Source organism: Saccopteryx leptura, chromosome 2 (genome assembly GCF_036850995.1).
Source record: "Saccopteryx leptura isolate mSacLep1 chromosome 2, mSacLep1_pri_phased_curated, whole genome shotgun sequence".
NCBI classification, from domain to species: Eukaryota; Metazoa; Chordata; class Mammalia; order Chiroptera; family Emballonuridae; genus Saccopteryx; species Saccopteryx leptura.
In genome coordinates, this window is record NC_089504.1 from 383,389,429 (window position 1) to 383,411,441 (window position 22,013).

At 41.9% G+C, this 22,013-nt stretch overlaps 1 long non-coding RNA gene across 1 annotated transcript; it reads left to right on the top strand.

Annotated features, from left to right (window-relative positions):
* The first annotated feature begins 934 nt into the window (after positions 1-934).
* On the top strand, positions 935-22,013 carry LOC136393855 (uncharacterized). Its single transcript, XR_010749143.1, has 4 exons — positions 935-1,358; positions 14,985-15,112; positions 21,687-21,785; positions 21,936-22,013. It is a non-coding gene; the product is annotated as an uncharacterized lncRNA (long non-coding RNA).

Here is a 22,013-nt window from a genome sequence, read left to right on the forward strand (position 1 = left end):
AAAGTGCCTCTCTCAGATAACACAATTGCCAGACGTATTGATGACATATCTGCGGACATTGAAACTGTTGTTTTGGAAAAGGTGCGCATCAGTAAGAAATTTGCCTTGCAACTTGATGAGTCGACGGATATTAGTGGACATTGTCAGCTCTTGGCCAACGTGTGTTTTGTGGATGGGGAAGCCATTAGAGAAAACTTCCTATTTTGCAAGGCACTGCCAGAAAAATCAACAGGAGAGGAAATATTTCGGGTCACCTCGGAATATCTTGATAAAAGTGGGCTTACATGGGAAAACTGCACAGGTGTCTGCACTGATGGAGCCGCAGCCATGTTTGGGCGCATCAAAGGCTTCGTAAGTAGGGTCAAAGAAAGAAACCCAGATGTTATTGTTACGCACTGTTTTTTGCACCGTGAGGCCCTCATTGCAAAGACCTTACCAGCAGATCTAGCTCCTGTGTTGGATGATGTTGTGAGCATAGTGAACTTTGTGAAGACGCGACCTTTGAGATATTGCTTATTTGCGTCTTTGTGTAAAGAAATGGGAGCGGAACATAAAATCTTATTGCTCCACACGGAGATCCAGTGGCTGTCACATGGCAAAGTGCTGGCCCGTGTGTATGAGTTGCGAGAGGAACTTAAAGTATTTCTGACAAACGAGAGGTCCGATTACTCAAAGCTGCTTGCAAGTGATGAGTGGTGTGCAAAGCTGGCATACCTGGCTTATATATTTCATTAACTGAACTGAACACACGGATGCAAGGCGGAAATGAAAACCTGCTTACAAGCACTGATAAAATGAACAGATTCCGTTTAAAGGTGTAGCTCTGGCAACAACATGTGCAGCGTGGCAACCTTGAGATGTTCCCGCTCACCGAGAAACAGCATGATGGCAACACTGCTGCAATGTGTGAAGTAATTGGCAGACATTTGAAAACTCTTGAGAAGATGTTGTCATTTTATTTCTCTTCAGCCTTCACAGAATGCCTTGACTGGGTTAGGGATCTATACAGCTCAGTATCCGTTGCTGGAAAGGACATGACTTTGAAGGAGCAAGAGGAACTCATTGAACTGAAACAAGATCGTGGTTTAAAGCTAAAGTTTGCTGATCTTCCTTTGGGCAGTTTTTGGTTATCTGTTGCCAAGGAGTTCCCCATTCTGGCCAACAAAGCTATTTTGACATTGCTCCCATTTTCAACCACATATCTATGTGAGCTGAGCTTCTCAAGCTTGACTGCGATAAAAACTAAAAACAGAGAGAGACTGAGAACTGTTGAGGAAGAGCTTTGTGTGTGTCTTTCTACCATTCCTGCCAGGATATCCCTTTTGTGTTCATCGAAACAGGCCCAGGTTTCACACTAAGTGAGTATAAATACATTTAGAAACTATATTATTAACTATATGTATAATATGTACTGTGTTAGTGTCATTTTGTGTCATTTTGGTAGGTGGTGTGCCCCAGGATTTTGTAAATGTAAAAAATGTGCCGTGGCTCAAAAAAGGTTGAAAATCACTGATCTAGGACACAGGTAGTCCCACTTCTTGAGTGACTCCAATAATGGTTTATACTGGTGGAAGGAGTTTACCATCAGGGGCTACTGCATATAACACAGCCTTGTTTATTTGGAAGTTGCTGGTTCGGAATGTCATAGTTCATGCTTCTCTGATTAGCTTCCTGGCCCATATTCCTATGGATTAGAAGTTTGGTGGGATCTATGGCTGTAACATTCTTGAGTTATAGATAAACATATCAGACCCCATTTTCAGAAATGTCCTAACTATAGGTAATAGCTGCCTATTTGTATTTCTAGAAACAGTATAGTGTGATAGAAAAACATTGAATTGGGTATATAAATAGGTTCTAATGCCAGTTTTGCTATTAGGTCATTGGAGCTTGAGCTCTACTTGATACTACTTTCTAATCTCTAAAGTTAAAGGTATTGGCCTGACCTGTGGTGGCACAGTGGATAAAGCCTTGACCTGGAAAGGTGAGGGCTCAGGTTCGAAACCCTGGGCTTACCCAGTCAAGGCACGTATGGGAGTTGATGCTTCCTGCTCCTCCCCTTTGTGTCTCTCTTCTCTCTCTCTCTCTCTCTCTCTCTCTCTCCTCTGTCAAATGAATGAATAAAATCTTTTTTAAAAACCTATAAAAATAAATAAAGTTAAAGGTATTGGCCTAAGTCTCATGAATTCTATGATTTTATGATTTCTAGAGTTTGACATCTTTTAAGTGTTATAACAACTATTTTCACTGAGATCCTTTTTTAAAAATCTGGATGGAAGGGCAAGTAGAGCACATATTGCCTAACAACTAGAGGAGAACTCTTTGGATATTAGTGCCTTAAGGCCAGACCTGAGCCACGCAGGGTCAGTGGGAACTGCACTGGACTAGAAATGAAGGACTCGAGGTTCAGCGCTGGTTCTACTCCTTTTTAGCCATGTGACCATAGACAAGTCATGAACTTTCTGAGTCTCAGTTTCTTCATCTATAAATAAGGATAATATAACCACTTTCTTTGATTTGAAAGAACAAAATAAGCTAAGTTAAAATATTTTAGACCCTGTCCAGGTGGCTCAGTAGATAAGTGTTGTCTGGGTGCACTGAAGTCACAAGTTCAATCCTTAGTCAGGGCACATATGAGAAGCAACCAATGAGTGCACAGCTAAATGGAACACTAAGTGGAGCAAGTTGATGCTTCTCTCTCTCTCCCTTCTCTCCTTTCCTCTCTCTCTCTTACTCTCTCTCTCTCAAATCAATGGGGAAAAAATTAAAAATAGCTTAGAAAAATCTATACAGCGTTACCTTTATGTCTATAAGATGTTACTTTTAATCGAGGAAAAGGTGGTTCAATATAATATTCCCATGGGAAATGATAAATATACCATCCTTAATGTACTGAATACTTAGCTTTGAGGTATTTCTGTAGTGGTAATAATGCTTTGCATTGAATCATTTATATTCTTCCTACCAGTTCTTCCGGTGATAAATAGCATGCATTTGAAAGATGAGTAATTTTGAAAAAGGCTGTAGTCCCAGGCCATGAAATAAAGCAAACCTGATTAGTGTGAACTCTGAGAAGAAATTTTTTTTTAAAAAGGACACCTACTAAGAAGGGCTCCTGGTGGCTAACTGGGATCAAACTGTAAAAATAAATAAATAAATAAGCAGGGTCTAGCAGCCATTTCTGCACAGGGACCTCTCACACAAACTGCACTTCCAGGAGAAACCTCAGTGCAAACTGCCTGTATGCACTGTGTTTTTGCCCTGCAGGCTAGCCCTTATAAAGGCTTCCTGAAGTCCTATTTAAACCTATAGGACTGAGGCTTTCCTTCTCCAATCAGAGCTGATCAACCAGACTAGCTCTATTCTGACCACTCAGGACAGTGCCTTTGGACAAATCAAACTGTGAAGATTTAGCATCCTCATTTGCATAGGATAGACCAGTCTGATACTAGGGCCCAGGACTTCCATCTATCTACACAAGCCAGCTCTCCTCTGACTATGGGAGTGCATTTTCCACTGAAGACTTGTTTCTGTGGCTGGATTAGAGTGGAGCAGAGTAGAGCTGAGCAGATCAGACCATTACCAAGCATCACCAAATGGAGCTGCCTACCTGAGAGGAACCTGGCCCCAGGGCTGCCTGACCCTGTTTCACAGCCAAGTTATAGCACTGTGGAGCTGTTCCACAACAGTGTTGAGCTATTTGTACCAAATAAAATTTCCTTCAACACACTCCAAATTGGGGATCCCTGTTGGTGTTGAATTGGCACCAACAACTATTGGTTGACACTAGCCTAAGCTGAAATCTAGTCCATGACCCATCACTAGTTTGTCTAATCATTTGGGCTAGGAAACTAAAAAAATAACTATGGGGTTTAAGAGACCCAGCAGGTACACAGCTGTACACAGCCTAAATGTGTAGAAATAATTAGATATTTGTTAAGTATCGTTAAGAATGCAAAATCCCTAGGAGGGATAAATAAATGGTGACGGACAAAGGCTTGACTTGGGGAGTAAACACACAATATGCTGTACAGAAATGTGTTGTAGAATTGGGCACCTGAAATCTGTATAATTATGCTAACCAGTGTCACCCCAATACATTCAATTAAAAAATAAGTGTAAATAAAGAGTGCAAAATCTCAGGTTAAATTTTTGGGACCCAAGTTTCATGAAGTATCTATGTGGCAAATAAACATTTTTCACTATCTCTTTCTTCTCCTCCTAAAACAATTATGTCAATATTAGCAACAATACGAGACATTTAGGGGTATTCAGTTATCTATAAGCTCAGTATTAGTCAACAGTGAGTTGACTGTCAAAAAAAATTGATACAGTCTTTTGGTTGCATTATGAGAGGCATAGTGTCCAGAACAAAAGCGAGGTGACTACCCTACTCTGTTCTATGCTGACCAGAGAACACCTGGAATGTATCTAGCTCTGGGCTGGATAGGAGGCATACAGATCCAGTAAATACATCCAGAAAAATAAAAAGAGATGATTTGGTGAGAACATTTAATAACAATAACAAATGGTTGAAAGCATTGACAATATTTATCCAGCAAAAGAAAGCATATAAACTTAGGAAGGATAGTTTCACTTTATTTGGATATCTGAAGGGATCATGAGAGAGAAGCTGGAGTCAGTGGATAGAAACTCAGGCATGTTTTAGCCCGAAACAGTTATTTCCCACAGGTGATCCAAAGATGAATAGACTGCCTCTGCAGGCGGTGAGTTCCCAGTCAATCTGGGTGTTCAAGTACTGCCCAAATGACCACTTGGTGGGAGTGTTGTAGAAGAAAATCAGTCATCAGATGGGTAGTTGAACCAGTATATTGCTTTAACAGGAACCAAAAAAACAGGGATATTAAGTCCAACGAACCACAAACAGATCATAAAATAATATAAGACGAGCAGTTTAGAATATAAAGGAATGAAAGTCGAGAAGTATAATCTTACTGAAAAACCAAGTGGTAGAAAGATTTCATTATTATTAATAGTAGTAGTGTATTTGTTTGGTTTGTTTTCAAGGAAAAGGGCCACTTTCATTGCTAGTGTATGTGGACTTAGATTCTGGGACCTAATGGTGAGTGGTGACAGGAGTTCTGGTCCCAGAATCAGAGGATGAAACAACCATCTCATAGTCGTAAAAAGTAATTTCAACTTAGAAATGGTTGTGTCTGGGGCTCAGTGGGGGCGGGGGGGAGGAATAACCATATAGGGATGAAGAGATAGAGCAGGTACACAGCTGTAACAGCGGAAGGGTGAAGCAAGTGTATAGAAAGAATTAAATACTTAAGCCAGGCCAAACCAATTGTGTCCCGTACTGTACCATCTCTAGAAAACGCATCTCAAAATCCGCCCCCTTTAAACATAGCACTACCAAGGACTTGAATTTGGATTTGAGTCTCACTCTTTTTGCTGGGCCCTGCTAGCTATTCCCAGACTCTAACACAGATTACTTCTTGGACTGCCACTGCTAAATCCCAAGGCCCCAGAACCTTACCTTTGGGTCTTTGTGGGTACTGCAGGTGTAGGCTTCAGTTCTCTAAGAATTATACCCCTTCTTCATCAGGAGCCTTTCTTATAATCCCAAGTTTCCTCCTGAACAAGGGGTTGGTCTGACTATGCAGGCTGCTCTTAGGGAGTCAAACTGAGATAGGCCTTTGCTTGGAGCAATCTACAGAAGGCTGTCTCCCATCTCAGCCTCTGCAGCCACTAGACAACAAAACCTTCCTGAACCTGGTGCCACATGGCCTGCTGGACTTTAAGGCTGTTTCAGGGCTCCCAGCCTCATCTCTGTTAACTGGGTACTTTTCCTGTGCAGACTGAAGAGTTGGTTTCATTAGTCCATGGAAGGCTGCACAGCTTTCCTCAGAGGATCTTATAGCCATCGAACATTTGTTCTCTTCATTGGTTAGTTTCATAAAGATGTGTTGGATGTGTTAGATACAGGGCCAGGCACTATGATCAAATATGATCAAGTCATATGGTGCTTGTTCTCATAATCATAATAATAATGGCTCCTATTTTTTGAGCACTTGCTGTGGGTCAAGCACTGTACGAGACCTATAAGTGACAGACTTTATAGGGGAGAGAGGAGATGTGTTATGAAGGGGTAAGGGACAGCTGGATAGTTTGTATTATATAAGGCTGCAGACACAGCACATGTTAAGTGCTTAATAAACAGTAGCTGTGTTTTTATTAGGTGACAACATTACCAAAAGTCCAGAGGTGATAGAACAAACTTCTGAGCTAGAAGGATGTATGAAGGACACAGGAAGGTCAATCCAAGAAGAAGGAAAAAGCAAGACAGCAAGCAGAAAAAAGTGGTCACTGCTGGGTAGCCAGTCTGTCTGGAACAGTAGATAAAGTGTTGCACTGCACCAGCATATGAAGATATCTAGAGAGGTCTAGAGACATGTATGCTAAAGAATGACTCTAGCCATGAAACCCTTTGCTGTATTCCCAAGAGAAAGTGATTGTGTGAAGTTGTGAAAACCGGAAGGATAAGACAAGCCTGAAAATCATCCAATTAAAGGAAGGAAGATTGCATACTGCTTAGTCACTTGAAAAGAGAGAGTAGATCTTACAAAATGAGAGGGGATGATTACATCACTTAAGCTAGCATTGATCAACGCATTTGGCAGGACAAGTGGAAATGTTTTTTTCCTTAAATAATTCAAGCCTGCAGGCTTCCAACCCAGTTTAAGATAATATAAACGTCTTCTATATATAAAGCTGTATGGTGTTCCAGTGGTGAATGAGGAGAATTTAAAGGAGGAATAAGTAAAATTTACTGTCTGTATTTAACTGAGAGTGATGAATACAGCCCCTGATGGTAAGTACACAGTAGCCTTCGGTTGAACCCCTTACATAAGGAGAAGAAAATACTATTTGCTTTTTGATCTGGAGTATAACATACTTAAACCATTTAATAATATTATAATCAGAGGGAGTCAGACCTGATGACTTAAAGACATTTTTACTTCTAACATTCTATATTTCTACAAGGTAGAACTTAATTTGAAATCTGTGACAAAATTTCATGGCTGGTTGTTCATCTTTTCTTCAATATTTTCCTGACTTAATCAATACAGAAAGTGGTGGAAAAACAAATGAAAATGAAGGAGTATTAAAGCTATGGCCATAGTAACGATCCCATTTAGTAACTTTCTTATCCTTTGGGAAGAGTGTTCTTATTTTATCAGAAGCACCATGATAGAGTAGTAAAATCAGAAGGTTTTAAAGTCTCACCCTGCTGCATGTTAGTTTTATAACCCTGAACAAGTTATTTCACTTTTCTGGACCTCCTTTCTCCTTTCACATGAGATGATAATGCAGTTCTTTTTTTTTTTTTTTTTTTTTTGTATTTTTCTGAAGCTGGAAACGGGGAGAGACAGTCAGATGGACTCCCGCATGCGCCCGACTGGGATCCACCCGGCACGCCCACCAGGGGCGATGCTCTGCCCACCAGGGGGCGATGCTCTGCCCCTGGGGGGGGGGGTGGCTCTGCCGCCACCAGAGCCACTCTAGCGCCTGGGGCAGAGGCCAAGGAGCCATCCCCAGCGCCCGGGCCATCTTTGCTCCAATGGAGCCTTGGCTGCAGGAGGGGAAGAGAGAGACAGAGAGGAAGCGGGGGTGGGGGGGGGGGTGGAGAAGCAAATGGGCGCTTCTCCTATGTGCCCTGGCCGGGAATCGAATCCGGTCCCCCGCACACCAGGCCGACGCTCTACCGCTGAGCCAACCGGCCGATAATGCAGTTCTTGAAGTTCTTGTTTCGATGGCTGCTCCAAGGATTAAATGGAAAGCCGGTCTGTGAAACAATTAGCAGTGTACTGCCCCACTCTGGGTAGGGGCACCCCTTCCCCCCAGTGGTGTTGCCACTCAGAATATTTGGAAAGCCTCTCTCTAAGTTGCTTACAGAGTCTGTGGCCCAACCTCTGCAATAATCTTAGTGTTGTGCTTAAGAAAGCTAGTGGGCTTATTTTATTTTATTTTATTTTTTTGAGGGTAGATTTAGTTTTTGAAAAAACAAGCAAAGTTAACTCAGAGATAAGTTAATGGGTGATCAGTTAGAGATGTTAACAAAGTGTGACCATAAAGTCTGGATTATAAATCAACCCCAAGAGCAATTCCAACAGAGGAGTTTCAGAAAAGCATTGAGCAAAAGCAGCACTTTTGGAATCAGTGTTGGTTAGATAAGTTCTTGTATGTTTAAACTTCAGCTTTGTTTCGTTATAATCACACCTCATTCCTGCGGAGAGGATGATGCAAAGCAGAATTGTTAATAGAGACTACAGAGCATGAGGAGCAAATAAAACCATAGACAATACATAGAGGTCATGCTGCTGCCACAGAGTTAATGAAAATATTTAAAAATTCTTTCTTTATATACAACTCAGGCCTGGGTACTAACAATTTTAAAAGTCTCATTTCTAAATCTTATTATGGTAAGGCCTATTACATTCTCCCAGAACAGAGCAGCCCTACTTTGTCCTTAACTCAGTCTATCTTCAGATTGATGCTTCTCATCTCTCTCCCTTCCTGTCTGTCTGTCCCTCTCTCTGTCTCTCTGTTTCTGTCTTTCACTAAAAGAAACGAAAACAAAAATAAAAAAACCTGTTACTATCATTTCTGCTTTAGAAATGCATTCTGATTCTTTTCTGGTCTGACTGCAACATCCATCATTGCCTTCCTCACTGGGTCTTGCCTGGACTACTGTATTAGCTTAAGCTAATTTCTCTCATTTTAGTGTTTCTGTCTTCCAATGGAAACTTTTAAATTAATACTTTTAATTTTCCTGAAAGGATACTTTCATCTTGTGTGTATTTTTGTTACAATACGTAATGCACTGATTTAGAAGTAACTGTTTATAAGGGGGGGGGGTCACTTGTGTACCTGCCTTTTTGAGATCTTTGAAAGCATAAACTGTTTTATTTATCTGTATTGGTAGTGCTTAGTACAGGACCTTGCACAAAGCTGTGTGGCCCTGAGCCACAGTTATTTAATGGTTCTGTGCCTCGATTTACTTATCTGTAAAATAAGGATAATAGCATCTATCTCAAAGGATTATAGCATTAAAGGAGTGTGCATGTGTGTATATCAAAAAGTAGTTTTTGTATAATTATATCTTTTGTATATGACAGTTTTTGGTTTATTAGAACACTCAAAAAAGTGACCACTTTCTTATTCTAGACAAACGCCCTTTTTCCTGACTTTTGAGGTCCTCTGTCTTCTGGCCCACCTTATCTCTAGGATAGAGTCATGTTCCCTAACATAAAAGGCCAGGCTCCTTTTTGTCCAACAAACACTGTACTTTTTACTGTGCCAGTTCTGTCCTGGAGCATCCCGCCCCTACCACCATGCCCGTACAAAATCCGCCCAGTCTTTAAGATCCTCCCTAGTCTCTCCTCCTCTGGGAAGTCTTCACCAGCAGCTCCACTTCACACTCACCTCTCTCTTTCCTGAACGTCTCTGGCATTTAGAATTTGTGTTTCAATTTGGGGGTTTAATAGTTTCTTGTGTTCATTTTGTCTCTCCAAAGAAATATAAGCTCCTAGAGGACAAGGACCATATTATATTTCTTTCATATTCTCTACTAGGCTGGTACAGGCATACCTTGTTCTAGAGTGCTGCACTCTGTTTCACAGATTTTTTTTTACAAATTAAAAGCAAGACCCTCTGCCAGGGTCACTTTATTGTGACATTTACCTGCCTTTTTGAGATCACTTATTGTGACATTTGCTTTACTGTGTTGATCTGGAACTGAACCCACAATATCTCTGAGGTATGCCTGTATTCATTCATTTAATAAACTTTTTCGATGCATGTTCAATGTACCCGAGTATGCAATGCAATACAATAATTAATAAGAGGTGCCTCCATTCTAATAAGGAGCTAGAGATATAAATATTAGGATTTCATATGGTCACTGCTATTTAAGATTTTAGAGCAGGTAGTGAATATACTCAGATCTATTAATTAGATAAATCATGGATCTGATCGGCAGGGTGAGTGACTGGAAGTGAGAGCTTCCAGTCTGCAGCATTAGCTGAGACTGAACCAAGGCGCTAGAAATAGAGTAAATTCAGCAGATTCTTTGGAAATAAAAATCAAAGGGATTTGGCCGCTCAAATACAGAATATGGACTACAGAAGACAGGAATATTCAAGATGATTTAGGCTTCTTGCTTGAGCATTAGTTTAATGGTGACACCATTCAGGAAATAGACATGAAGGGGGGGAAAGGCAAATTTGGAGATTTATGTACCCATGGAACCTCCAAAGAAATCTCTGTGAACAGATGGGAACTCAGGTCTGGGGCCTAAAGATTGGAATTTGGACTAGAGAGAGCAAGAGTTTGAAATCTTAGCAAACAGTGAGAGTAAACAATCACCCAGAGACAGGACACAGGGTGAGGAAAGGAAGAAAGCGACTGAGACAGAAATGTTCAGAGAAGTTAGAGGAGATGCAGAAATGAGTAGGTTGCCCAAGGTCAGGGTGCTGACAGCCTAATGCTGCTTTGGGGTCAATTCACAAGTGTGTACTGAATTCAGAGTTCAGGAGAGTACTGAAACATGCTAAGCTGGTCCCTAGTGGGTCAGTATACAGTGGCCAGAATGAATTGAATTGGGAGAAGGAAGGAACTACAGTGAAGATAACTTTGAATAAGCTTGGAATGACAGGAAGGAAAAAGAATAGTTCATTGTTTGAGGATAAGATAGGATTTTTTTTTTACCCCATTGATTCCAAGAGAGGGTGGGGGTTAGAGAGAGAGAGAGAAGCATCAACTTGTTCTACTTAGTTGTTCCATTTAGTTGTGTACTCATTGATTGCTTCTCGTACGTGCTCTGACCAAGGTTGAACCTGTGACCTCGTAGCACCAGGACAGCACTTTATCCATTGAACCATCTAGCCAGGGCCTCGATAGGGTTTTTTAAAAATTGAAGCTCTTGGCCTTGGCCAGTTAGCTCAGTTGGTTGGAGCATTGTCCTAAAATGCCAAGGTTATGGGTTTGATCCCCAGTCAGGGCACATACAGGAAGCAACCAATGAATGTACAACTAAGTGGAACAACAAATGAATGTTTCTCTCTCTCTCCCTTCCTCTCTCTGTCCCTCTAAAATCAATCAATTTTTTTAAAAAATGAGGCTCTTTTGAACACTTTTGTAGAAAGGAGGAGGAGCCAGAAGAGAGAATGCAGTGTTCCCTGTGCTAGGTGATCTACTAACCTTTTACACGTTTTTTCATTCCATTCTCCTCACCAACTTGAAGTGGGCTATCCTATCCACTTGACTCAACGTGGTTAACTAATTTGCCCAGATGGGTGAAGATTTGTGTAACTGCAAAGATCAAACTCTTTCTGCCACATGTTACTGTCTCCAAGCTTTTCCCAACCTCTTTATAATTTGTTGGTTTAGATATAGAGGAGGGTGAGAAGAAATGGGGCCTAAGTCACGGTATACAGACTATTCAGGGAGAAATACAGATCTCTCTCCATGACAGAAGGCAAAATGCAAGGAACAACTTGTGCAAAATGAGGCCTGCACACAGGAACTGAGGGGATACACTAAGCCTTAGCTGGTCATCTCCTAAGAGGGAGAGGCAGAGGAGGGTAGGGTGAGATTAAAAACACTAATTGGATGATTGACAATTTGAAATCATAGCTGAATAGCAGGGTTTGGTAAAAGATGTAAAATTTGGTTAAAAGATTATATATATATATATAATCTTTTATATATTATAGATTATATATATTATAGATTATATATATTATATATATATATAAATTACCTGAAACTGTTGTCATTTCTTGGGATTTAAAAAAAGGAGACATCATAAAGGAGCCAAGTTAAAAAAAAAAGCCTTTAAAAAGGGGTGGGAGGAATAGGAGATCAGTATATTGCAGAAAAACTATGTGAAAGTATTTTTATGTTTCTATAAATTTAAGTTCCATTTCCTAAGGAATAAAGGAAAAAGTATCAAAGAACTCCAGATCTTAAGATGATTCGGAGAACCCGAGGCCTTCTGATACAGCAGAGAGAGCCTTGAGCTCTGGAGTGAAGAGAACTGCCTCAGATTCTGGCTTAGTCACTTGGTAGTTCCCATTAGCTCATTAATTAGGTCTGTTTTCTCAGCTGCAAAGTCTGGGGGTTGATCTGCTGTATCTGAAGAGCCTTTGAGTTCAGAATGCTTGTGCTGGTGTTTGGATCCGGTGCAACTGAGTGGTTAGGAGCACAGACTCTGGAGTCAGAATGCTTACGTTAAATCTCAACACCTCGTATCCAAGCTGTGTGACTGTGGGCAAGTTGCTAGCTTCTCTGGATTTCAGTTTCCTCATCTGTAAACTAGGGATACTAATAGTAACTACTCCACTGGGTGATTATGAAGATTCAGCAGGGAAATGAAACCTTTTATAAAAAGTAACTGATAGCCTGACCAGGCGGTGGAGCAGTGGATAGAGCATTGGACTGGGATGTGGAGGACCCAGGTTCGAAACCCCGCGGTCACCAGCTTGAGCATGGGCTCATCTGCTTGGACCCAAGGTTGCTGGCTTGAGCAAGGGGTCACTCGGTCTGCTGTAACCCCCCCCTCCCAGGTCAAGGCACATATGAGAAAGCAATCAATAAACAACTAGGGTGCCGCAACGAAGAATTAATGCTTCTCATCTCTCCCTTCCCGTCTGTCTGTCCCTATCTGTCCCTCTCTCTGTCTCTGTCTCACACACACACTCACACACACACACACACGCACACACACACACAGGACCCGACAACAGTAAGTACTAGATAAAGATAAGACATACTAGTTACAGATTGTGGATGCTGTTATTCTGACACCCTTTGCCACTGAAGAAAGCACACAATTCTGCACCTACATGTACTTGCAACAGAGGTAAATGGAATTAACCAATTAGTTTGCCAGGTTCCCCTTTTGGGAAAGGAATGAAAGGAATTTTCAAAGATCTGAGTGGTCAGGACCTCTGGGTTATGATTCAGCCACAGTCAACTGTCAAATTTTCCCACAGCTCAGTGGAAAGTCACTGAAGATTCCGTGAAAACAGTGCCACCCTTCCCCTTCAGTGCTTCCCTGCTCGGCTGCAGCGCTTGACTCTGGAGGTCTGACCGCGTCTGTGTCCCCGCAGGGAGAGGGTCTGAGCAGGCTTGCTCTGTTTACCAACCCCAGTACGAGAGGCGTCTGCCCGTGCTGCTGCTGCACCAGCACTGCTGCAGGACCCGTTCAGCCCGGAGAGTTTGTTATCAACTCAACTGCGGGACATCAAAGGAGAAAAGCGAGGGGTCTGGGTTGTTTTTCCAGACAGGAACAATGATGCAGTGACTGTTACAGTTTCAACAGAAGTGGGAAATTCACACATTCTAACAATCTGCATATATCACTTTCCCAAATTTGAGTTTAAGATCCCTTTTACTTACTTACTTATTTATTTATTTATTTATTTATAAATTTTTATTTATTGATTTTTAGTGAATGAGGAAGGGGGAGAGAGAGAGACGGAAAAATCGATCTGTTCTGTATGTGCCCTGACCGGGGATAGAACTGATAATCTCTGTTTGGGGACAATGCATAATCCAGCTGAGTTATCTGGCCAGGGCATCCCTGTATTGATTGAATGTTTCTCGCTTTTCCTCTTCTAAGCCTTGCAGGGAAACTTGCAGCTAGCCCTGAGCCATGATGTTCAACTAACTGTTGGTCATCTAGGCCAAAGCTCTTTTTACTTCTTGTTTCCTTTCAAGGGTAGATATGGTGTGGTCCAAAGATGGTCTGGATTTCCCCTGCATTGAAGTCCTTATTTTAATTTTTTTAAAAAGATTTTACTTATTGATTTTACAGAGAGGGGGTGGGAGAGCAAGAAGTATCAACTCACAGTTGCTTCACTTTAGTTGATTGCTTGTAGTATTGCTTGACCAGGCAAGCCCAGAGTTTCAAACCCACAACCTCAGAGTTCCAGGTTGATGCTCTGTCCACGGTGCCACCACAGGCAAGGTCTTGAATTGAAGTCTTTAATGTGGTACAATTCATGTAACATACAAGAATAGACTTCAAAACCTAGGCCTCTTGTCCAAGTGCAAACTCCCTTATCGCTGACCCAGAATTAGATACCGGATGCCGTCTGCCAGTTAGTGAACTTTATAACACACCTTCTAAAAGCAGTTTGTTGGTTCTGGTGCCTCCACTCTGAACATTGCTTCCCTTGGCCTCACTACTCTCCAGTGTACTCTTCTGTCTTTAGGTAGATCAGTGGGGTCTCTGCCCTTTGCAGAATAATCTACTCCATGATATTGAAATGTGAGATGATATACAACATTTTTGTAGATAAAGAAATTGAGGCCCAGAAAATGTAATTGACTTGCCCAAGTTCATACGAGCACTCATACAGAGGTCAAGCCCAGAATACTGACTTCTCTGAATCCTGCTCCATACTTTCTGTTAAACTAGTAACCATTTTTTATTATTATTAATTTAAGAGAGAGAGAGAGAAAGAGAGAGAGAAGAGGGAACAGAGAAAGAGAGAGAAAAGTGATTTGTTATTCCGCTTATTTATGCATTCATTGGTTGATTCTTCTATTTGCCTTGACTGGGGATTGAACCCACAACCTTGGCATAGCTGATGACACTCTAGCCAATTGAGCTACTCCGCCAGGATGAGCATCTTCTTTTAAAGAAAAGCTTAGGGTGAGTGGAGGGAATGAGACAGTCAATGAAGACAGGATGGGGGTGAAGGAAGGTTAAAACCCAGGCAGGAAGAGGGCTCTGTGAATGTAGAAGGTGCAGGAGGGCAGCGGGTACCTGGTTGTGGACAGAGAGAGAAGGCACCACAGGGCGAGGAAAAGGCACAGAGAGAGTTGAGAGACAACCATCACAAACTTGGCTCACTTGAAAATCTCACACAGCCAAACAGATACAAGTGCCCCTCTGGAACATATTTCTACAGCTGTGATTTAACTACTGCTTATCTTTTCTCCAGGAGATTCCTTGGAATGAAACCAATGGGAGATCAGGGTTTGGGAGAGTCTCATCAGAGCAGATGGGCCAGCAGCCGCCAGAAAGCTTGTTGCCTTTGGCGGAGAGCAGCATCCTGGATCTGAACGTCTTGTGAGTAACCCCAGCAGGCTCAGCCTTCGGCTGCAGTGAAGTTGGCCTGCTTCTGCTAGAAGTACCGCATGTACTCCCCTATCTTCCCTCCCCTTTTGCTGATACTGAAAATCACATTCTCAGAGAGCTCTTCAACTTAAAATCATGTTGCCCATTAATAGCTCTGTGAGGACGTCTTCTTAGCGCTTTTGGTCCCCCGCTATATTCAGAAGCACTCGGTGTGGAGGGGCAGGAGGCCTGGGTTCCGGTTCTTACCCAACCGCTAATTTTCCTTGGGACCTTAGGCAAATTGTCCCTCCCTAGGCCACAGTTTTCTCAGCTGTAAGGTTGTTTATAGTAACAATAGCTGTTATTTCTGAAATGTTTACTATTATGTACCAGATATAATTTAACTGAATTCTTTCAATAGCCTTATGAGATAGGTATTGTTATTATCCTATTTTATAGATAAGGAAACTGAAGCTTAGTGTTCTCATGCCCTAATCACCCTATTTAAATCATCAACCCCCACCCCTGACCAATGCTCCTTTCTCAGTTTTATTTTAGCCATAGCTAAATAAATACTATGTGTTTTACTTTTTTTATTTCCTCTTTTCCCTACAAGACTGTAAACTCCATTAGGAAATGGATTTTGCTTTTGTTGTTGGTGGTGGTTGTTCATTTACTGAGTGTTCTGGGCCTAGAATGGTGCCTGGCACGTGGTAGGCACTCCAATATTTTTTAAATGTTAATGAATGAATTCCTGGCAAGAGTATAAATTGGTATAGACTCTAGATAAGTCAATTTAGCAATGTTAATATTTAATACACATCGGCCTTCTGATCCTGCAATGGCAGAATGGGGAGTTTATCCTATAGGTGACATATTTGTGCCTGGGCCTCAAGCCCCGTGTGCCAGGGTGTTTGTTGTAACACTGTTCACTATAGGAAAAGACTAAGAACAATCAGAATGTTCATCAATTAGGGAATTCATTAAACAAATTGTGATAGGTCCCCACAGTGGAAGGTGACACAAGAGCAGAAAGCAATGGCGTGGATTTTCATGTGCTCATATGCAGCAAACTGAGATACAGTATTAAGTGAAATAACTCAGTCCCAATCAGAATACCACTTCTTCCATTTGTCTTCAAAGAAAAATATATGATAGATTTTAAAACATACTAGTTTATGCCTAAGCTATTTCTAGAAAGAGAGGCAAGAAACAAATAGTTGCCTCTTGAGAAGCAGGACAGAGGTTCTGGGTGGGGATAGAAAAGGTGCTCTTTTTTGTGTGTGTACTCTCTCCCTGTCCCAGCAATGTTATTGAGATACAAGTCATATAATACATCATTTAAAGTGTGCCATTTAGGTTTGTTCTTTATTACATTGGTTTTTTTTTAATTGTGGTAAAATATATTTAACATGATATTTGCCATTTTAACTATCTTTAAGCATACCTATCATAGCATTAATTACATCCACAATGTTGTGCAACCATCATTACTATTTCCAACCTTTTCTATCCCTCAAACAGAAACTACAACCATTTTATATAGTATTTTGTAATGTCTGATTGTTCAAATCATGTGCCTGTATTACTTTTTATTCTAAAACTAAAAAAGAAAGTAAATCAGGTTTAGAAAACTAAGACAGCTGTAGGAGGTGTCGGGTGGCTGAATGGGGTGTGCTGGAGGGATTGAGAAAAAAGAGAAAAAGACTCATGGACACGGACAGCAGTGTGGTAGTTGCCGGGAGGATGGGGGTGGGGAAGGAGGATATGAGGGATGAATGGTCTTAGAAGGAGACTTGACTTGGGGGGTGAATGCTCAATACAGTGTATAGATGATGTGTTGTGGGATTGTGCACCTGAATCCTGTATAATTTTGTTAACCAGTGTCACCCCAATAAATTCAATAAAAAGGAAAAGAGAAAAGAAAATAAATAAATTGTTTGAGATCCCATAGCTCATACTCCATGGCAGTAACCACAAGTTTTATAATATAATAATAATAATTCTTTAAAAGTTTCAGATTTTAGCCATCTATATGGGGGCTGTGAGGGATGTTGGATACATCTAAGCCCTTTATCAGATAACAGACTCACAAAGGTGAGGTGTCCACCCCAAGTCAGGAAGTCCTTCAGAAGCAAGCCTCCCACTCCAAGGGACAGTATTCAGAGTCAGTCACAGAAAAGGTCTCTTGCTTCTTGACAAAAGTAGGGTTTGACTCCCTCCTGCCAAAAAAAGGGTTTAGGAATATCCCCCTTTAGATCTCTCTGTATGTCCTATGTACCTATAATGTATAGAAGTGGGGAATGGGGCAACTGTACCCCAATATCATAGTTTCTGCTTACCTGAAACCATGCAACAAACCTCCAGCTCATATGTAAATTTTGACTTCCAAGAAAGTGTCTCTGATTACCCTAGCACAGGGGTCCCCAAACTACGGCCGGCGGGCCGCATGCGGCCCCCTGAGGCCATTTATCCGGCCCCCACCGCATTTCCAGAAGGGGCACCTCTTTCATTGGTGGTCAGTGAGAGGAGCATAGTTCCCATTGAAATACTGGTCAGTTTGTTGATTTAAATTTACTCGTTCTTTATTTTAAATATTGTATTTGTTCCCGTTTTGGTTTTTTACTTTAAAATAAGATATGTGCAATGTGCACAGGGATTTGTTCATATTTTTTTTATAGTCTGGCCCTCCAACAGTCTGAGGGACAGTGAACTGGCCCCCTGTGTAAAAAGTTTGGAGACCCCTGCTTAGCACATTCCAATCCCTATTTGATTCTTAACTCTTATAAACATTATTATTTAAAGCACACAATTAGTGCCCTGGCCAGGTAGCTCAGTTGGTTAGAGCATCATTCCATTATGCCAAGGTTGTAGGTTTGATCCCTGGTCAGGGCACATATAAGGTCAATCAATGAATGCAATAAAGTGATATTTCTCTCTCCCTCCCTCCCTCCCTCCTTTCCTCTCTCTCTCTAAAATCAATCAATCAATAAAAATTTTAAAATAATAAAGCAGACAATTAGAAAATGGTGTGAGACATTTTATAGCTCTGTCAATTAATGAGTTCATTCTGCACACTAGGGTAAGCTCCAGGAAGACAGGAATTGGGTTGTTGATTCCTTGTATAGGAACCCAGTAGATGGCTGTTGGTTGGTTGGACTAATTGAGCTGAAAAAAGACTGTGGTATGAGATGTGAGTTCTTCAAAGTGTCTCTGAGCCTTCCAGAGAGATATGCCTATTGATTGGATCACAGAACATTGAAGTTGATGATAAAGGTTGTAACTATCCCTGTCACCAAGAACCCAGTTGATCTTTCCTTTGTTGTGCTTTTCTTAGCACTAATAATACCCTCATTGCTGTGACTGATTACAGTGCATCTCCTTCTCCTCCCCTGCACCCCCAGTAGTTGGAAATTCCATGAGAACATAGACCATGTCTGTTGACTCACCATCATATCTCTGGCACCAAGCCTGATACATAGTAGGTATTCAAGAAATATTTTTTGAAGCAATGGAGAAATGAAGTCAGGTCTCCTGATTCTCAGGCTAGCCAGCATTCTTTCTGTTTTCCTTTGTGTTCTTCTCAATATCGGAGTTGGAATGCCTTGGAGTCCGGTCCAACCCTTCCATTTCACAAATGGGACACGGAGGCCTGGAGAAGAAGGGCCTCGCCCAGGCCACAGAAGAAAGCACTGGCAGAGCCAGGCCTAGAACCCAGATCTCCCAACTCCCAAGCTAGTGCTCTTTCTTTGTAAAGCTGTAGAGAAAACAAAGCTGGGTTGGGCTTCTTGCCAGGCCCCTGCAGGAGGTCACATAGCCAAGCGGCTCTCAGAGTTTCTTGTCTATTCTTAGACTGAACTTTTTGTGACTCTGGTCTTCAGCAGCCCTTTCCCCCCTTTTTCCTTTGCATTTGGTTTTTTGTGTATATGTGGTGTGTGTTTTCAATAAATGGTGCTATGTGTAGGAAATGGGCCTCAGCACAGTCCTGAGGCAGAGGCCCTGGAAAGAATAAACGTGAGACGGGGGCCCTGAGAAAACAATTGGCTTCCCTCCTCTGAATTGACCCCCATGCCCCAGAACGGCCTTTTCTCTGTTGCCTCTCCCAACTACCAACAAAAGGCTAAGCTCTTCACAATAAGAAGGAAATCGCCAGAAGGAGTTTACAAGGAGGACTAGCCAGTTAGTATTGGCCGCTCACGCCTCACTTTGATAGAGACCAAAAATTAGCTCTTCCCAAGCTATGGTCCCTGTTCTAACTTACACTTCAATCCGCCACCAGACATGAACTACAAGCCCTTCTCTGACACAAAATTCTACCTTCTCAAAGCCTCTTTCTCTACTTTGCCAAATACTTCTGAACAGGAGCACAGGAAATTTAAGCAGTTCTTGATCTTGAGTTACTTGGAAAGGACCAGTAACACAGAGGACAGAAGGTAACTAATGTTGTTAAAGTATAAAATGGCCAATGAGAAGAACAGGACTACATCAAGTTCAAAGGAGGCAGAAGTTGCTCTGGGCCAGGGTGGGTAAAAGAAAACTCAGGGGCGCAATTTTAACCAGGTCTTGTGTATTAGTTATCTACTGCTATAACTGCTAGGAGCGGGCTGGTGGCCACAGGCAGGGTAGGACTCCTTCCCCACAAGACGACTAAGAACTCTGGCCATCACCATAGCCCACTAGTTGAGCCATACCCCTGGGGAGCTGACTGAGTACCATAGCCTGTGTCCTGGGTCTGTCCATTGGAACCACAGGTACTCTAGCCATAGCCTAAAGCCTCCCCTGACTGGCTGTCGCCACCATACCTCTGCTGTCCATAGGGCTGATTGCTCTGCTGATAGTAAACCTGCCCAGGCTGGGTGGGGTAGGCCCCATAGCTTTGGGTTGCTTGTTGGGCATAGTTGTTGCCATGTTGGTGCATGTGCACACAGGCTAACACGCAACAAGATTCCAACACCACAGAGCACCAATACCTCGAAGACTGAGCTTTAATTACCTCTTTAAAGGCCCTATCTCCAAATACAGTCACAGTGGGGGTTAATGCTTTACTCTAAGAATTGGGAGGGGGTAAGGGAGTGGACTCAGTTCCATCCATAATGGTAGTCAAGGTTTATTAGGCATGTGACTCCTCCTATTCCCTCGTCCATATTCTTCTAAAGAAATGTTAATCTCCCATTTGCAGAGATGGTGATGGATAATTCTTAAAAATTCTTCACATCTACCATTTCACATGACATTACAATAGCCTGCCTCCAAGTTAGCAGAGGTAATGTTACTTCTCCTTAACAGATGAGACCAACCAGGAGGATTCACAGGTCCTCCTCCCAATCACAGTGTTCTGGCTCCTGGGTCGGCCCTCTCTGTGGTGTTGTCTGCCTTAGTTTTATCTGCTCTTAACTACACAGGACCAACTCCCGTAGACTCTAACTGCCCACGTCTTTCTCCTGCTCTACTCCATCAAAATTTACCCACCCACCAAGGTCCTTACCATTTGTGTTTAAAAGTGACAACTGGCTGAAAAAAAAAACAATCATCATTAATAATCCATGTTGATTAGTTAGTGAGTGAGAAATTACTCAGGAGGGATCATGGCCAAACAGACTAACATTTTGTATCTGTGGTTTTGAACCGCCAGTCCGCAGAAGACTTAACCACCTTGATGTTGTATGAAGATTGTTCTACACTGGCACCGAATTTCTGGTGGGCCAGTAGTTGAAAACACTGCTCTATATGATATTTTGTAGCTTGCAAAATATTTTCCTCACATACCATATCTAACTTATTTTTATTTTAATGAAAGTTCTGTAAAATAGATGCTATTATTTCCCCTGCTTTTTAGAGAAAGAAATGAACTCAGAGATTAGGTAGTTTAGCTCAAGGTCACACAGTTAAGTAGCACAGATGGGACTTGAAGCAAGTACTGCATGCTCTTCTCATTACATCTTGCTCCAAATTTTACTAGTTCAGATTTTTTTATACACTGATGTTTTCCTCTAAATAGTGAAAGATGTGGCTCCTTCCCTTCTGGCTAGTCTGTCCTGACCTACCCTCCTTTGAGCTCCCAGTGTTGGGACTTGAGGCTAGCTCCGTTTCTACTTAGCTGGGGTGACCACAAACACATTTTCCCTCCTCACTAGACTTTTGTTTCTTCATCTGGGATTAATTTCATTGACGGGGCTCATTTTTCAGTTTTAAGAGTCTAATAAACTGTCTTTTGTCTTTATCTTCCATTTTATTCATTGGACAAATGGTTGGAATAACTGCTATGTGGCAGGCACTGTGCGAGGTCCTTTTTTTCATTAAAAAAAAAAACAGTCATTGGATGTATCTTGCCAACAGAAACAACAAAAGAAGAGGAAACCCAAAGGAAGGAAAATAAGATAGGGAGGGAGGGAGGGAGGGAGAAAAAAAAGCTCCCACAAAAGGTTCTGCTTTCTTCTTCCACCATGCAAATTAGCCCAGCATGGGAGCATACAGGTTTACAGAGGGCAATATGTGATCCACAGTGAACAAGACAGACACAGTCCCTGTCTTCATGGAGTTTACCTTCTTATGTGCCAGGAATAAACCCTTGAAACCCCTTGTCTAGTCCTTCTACAGAAATGTGAATCCTGAGGATGAATGACCTATCCGGCGTCACAAAGCAAGCAGTGGCTAGGGGACCTGGAAGCCGAGTTCCTAGTTCTGGGTGTGTTTTTCTTCCACACTATACCTTGTCTTGTGAGTTTTCCCGAAGCATGGTTTGTCTCAGCTTGCTAATGAGAGTGTGGCTTCTCCTGAGGGTGTTTGTGCCCGTGATCGAGCCCTACGCAGTGCTGACAACAAGATTCTCTTTCAGAAACCACCCTCCTGCAGTCCTTATTTCAACATCCTGAAGCAGAAATGCTCCAGTTTCCACTGAAATTTAAGGCCCAAG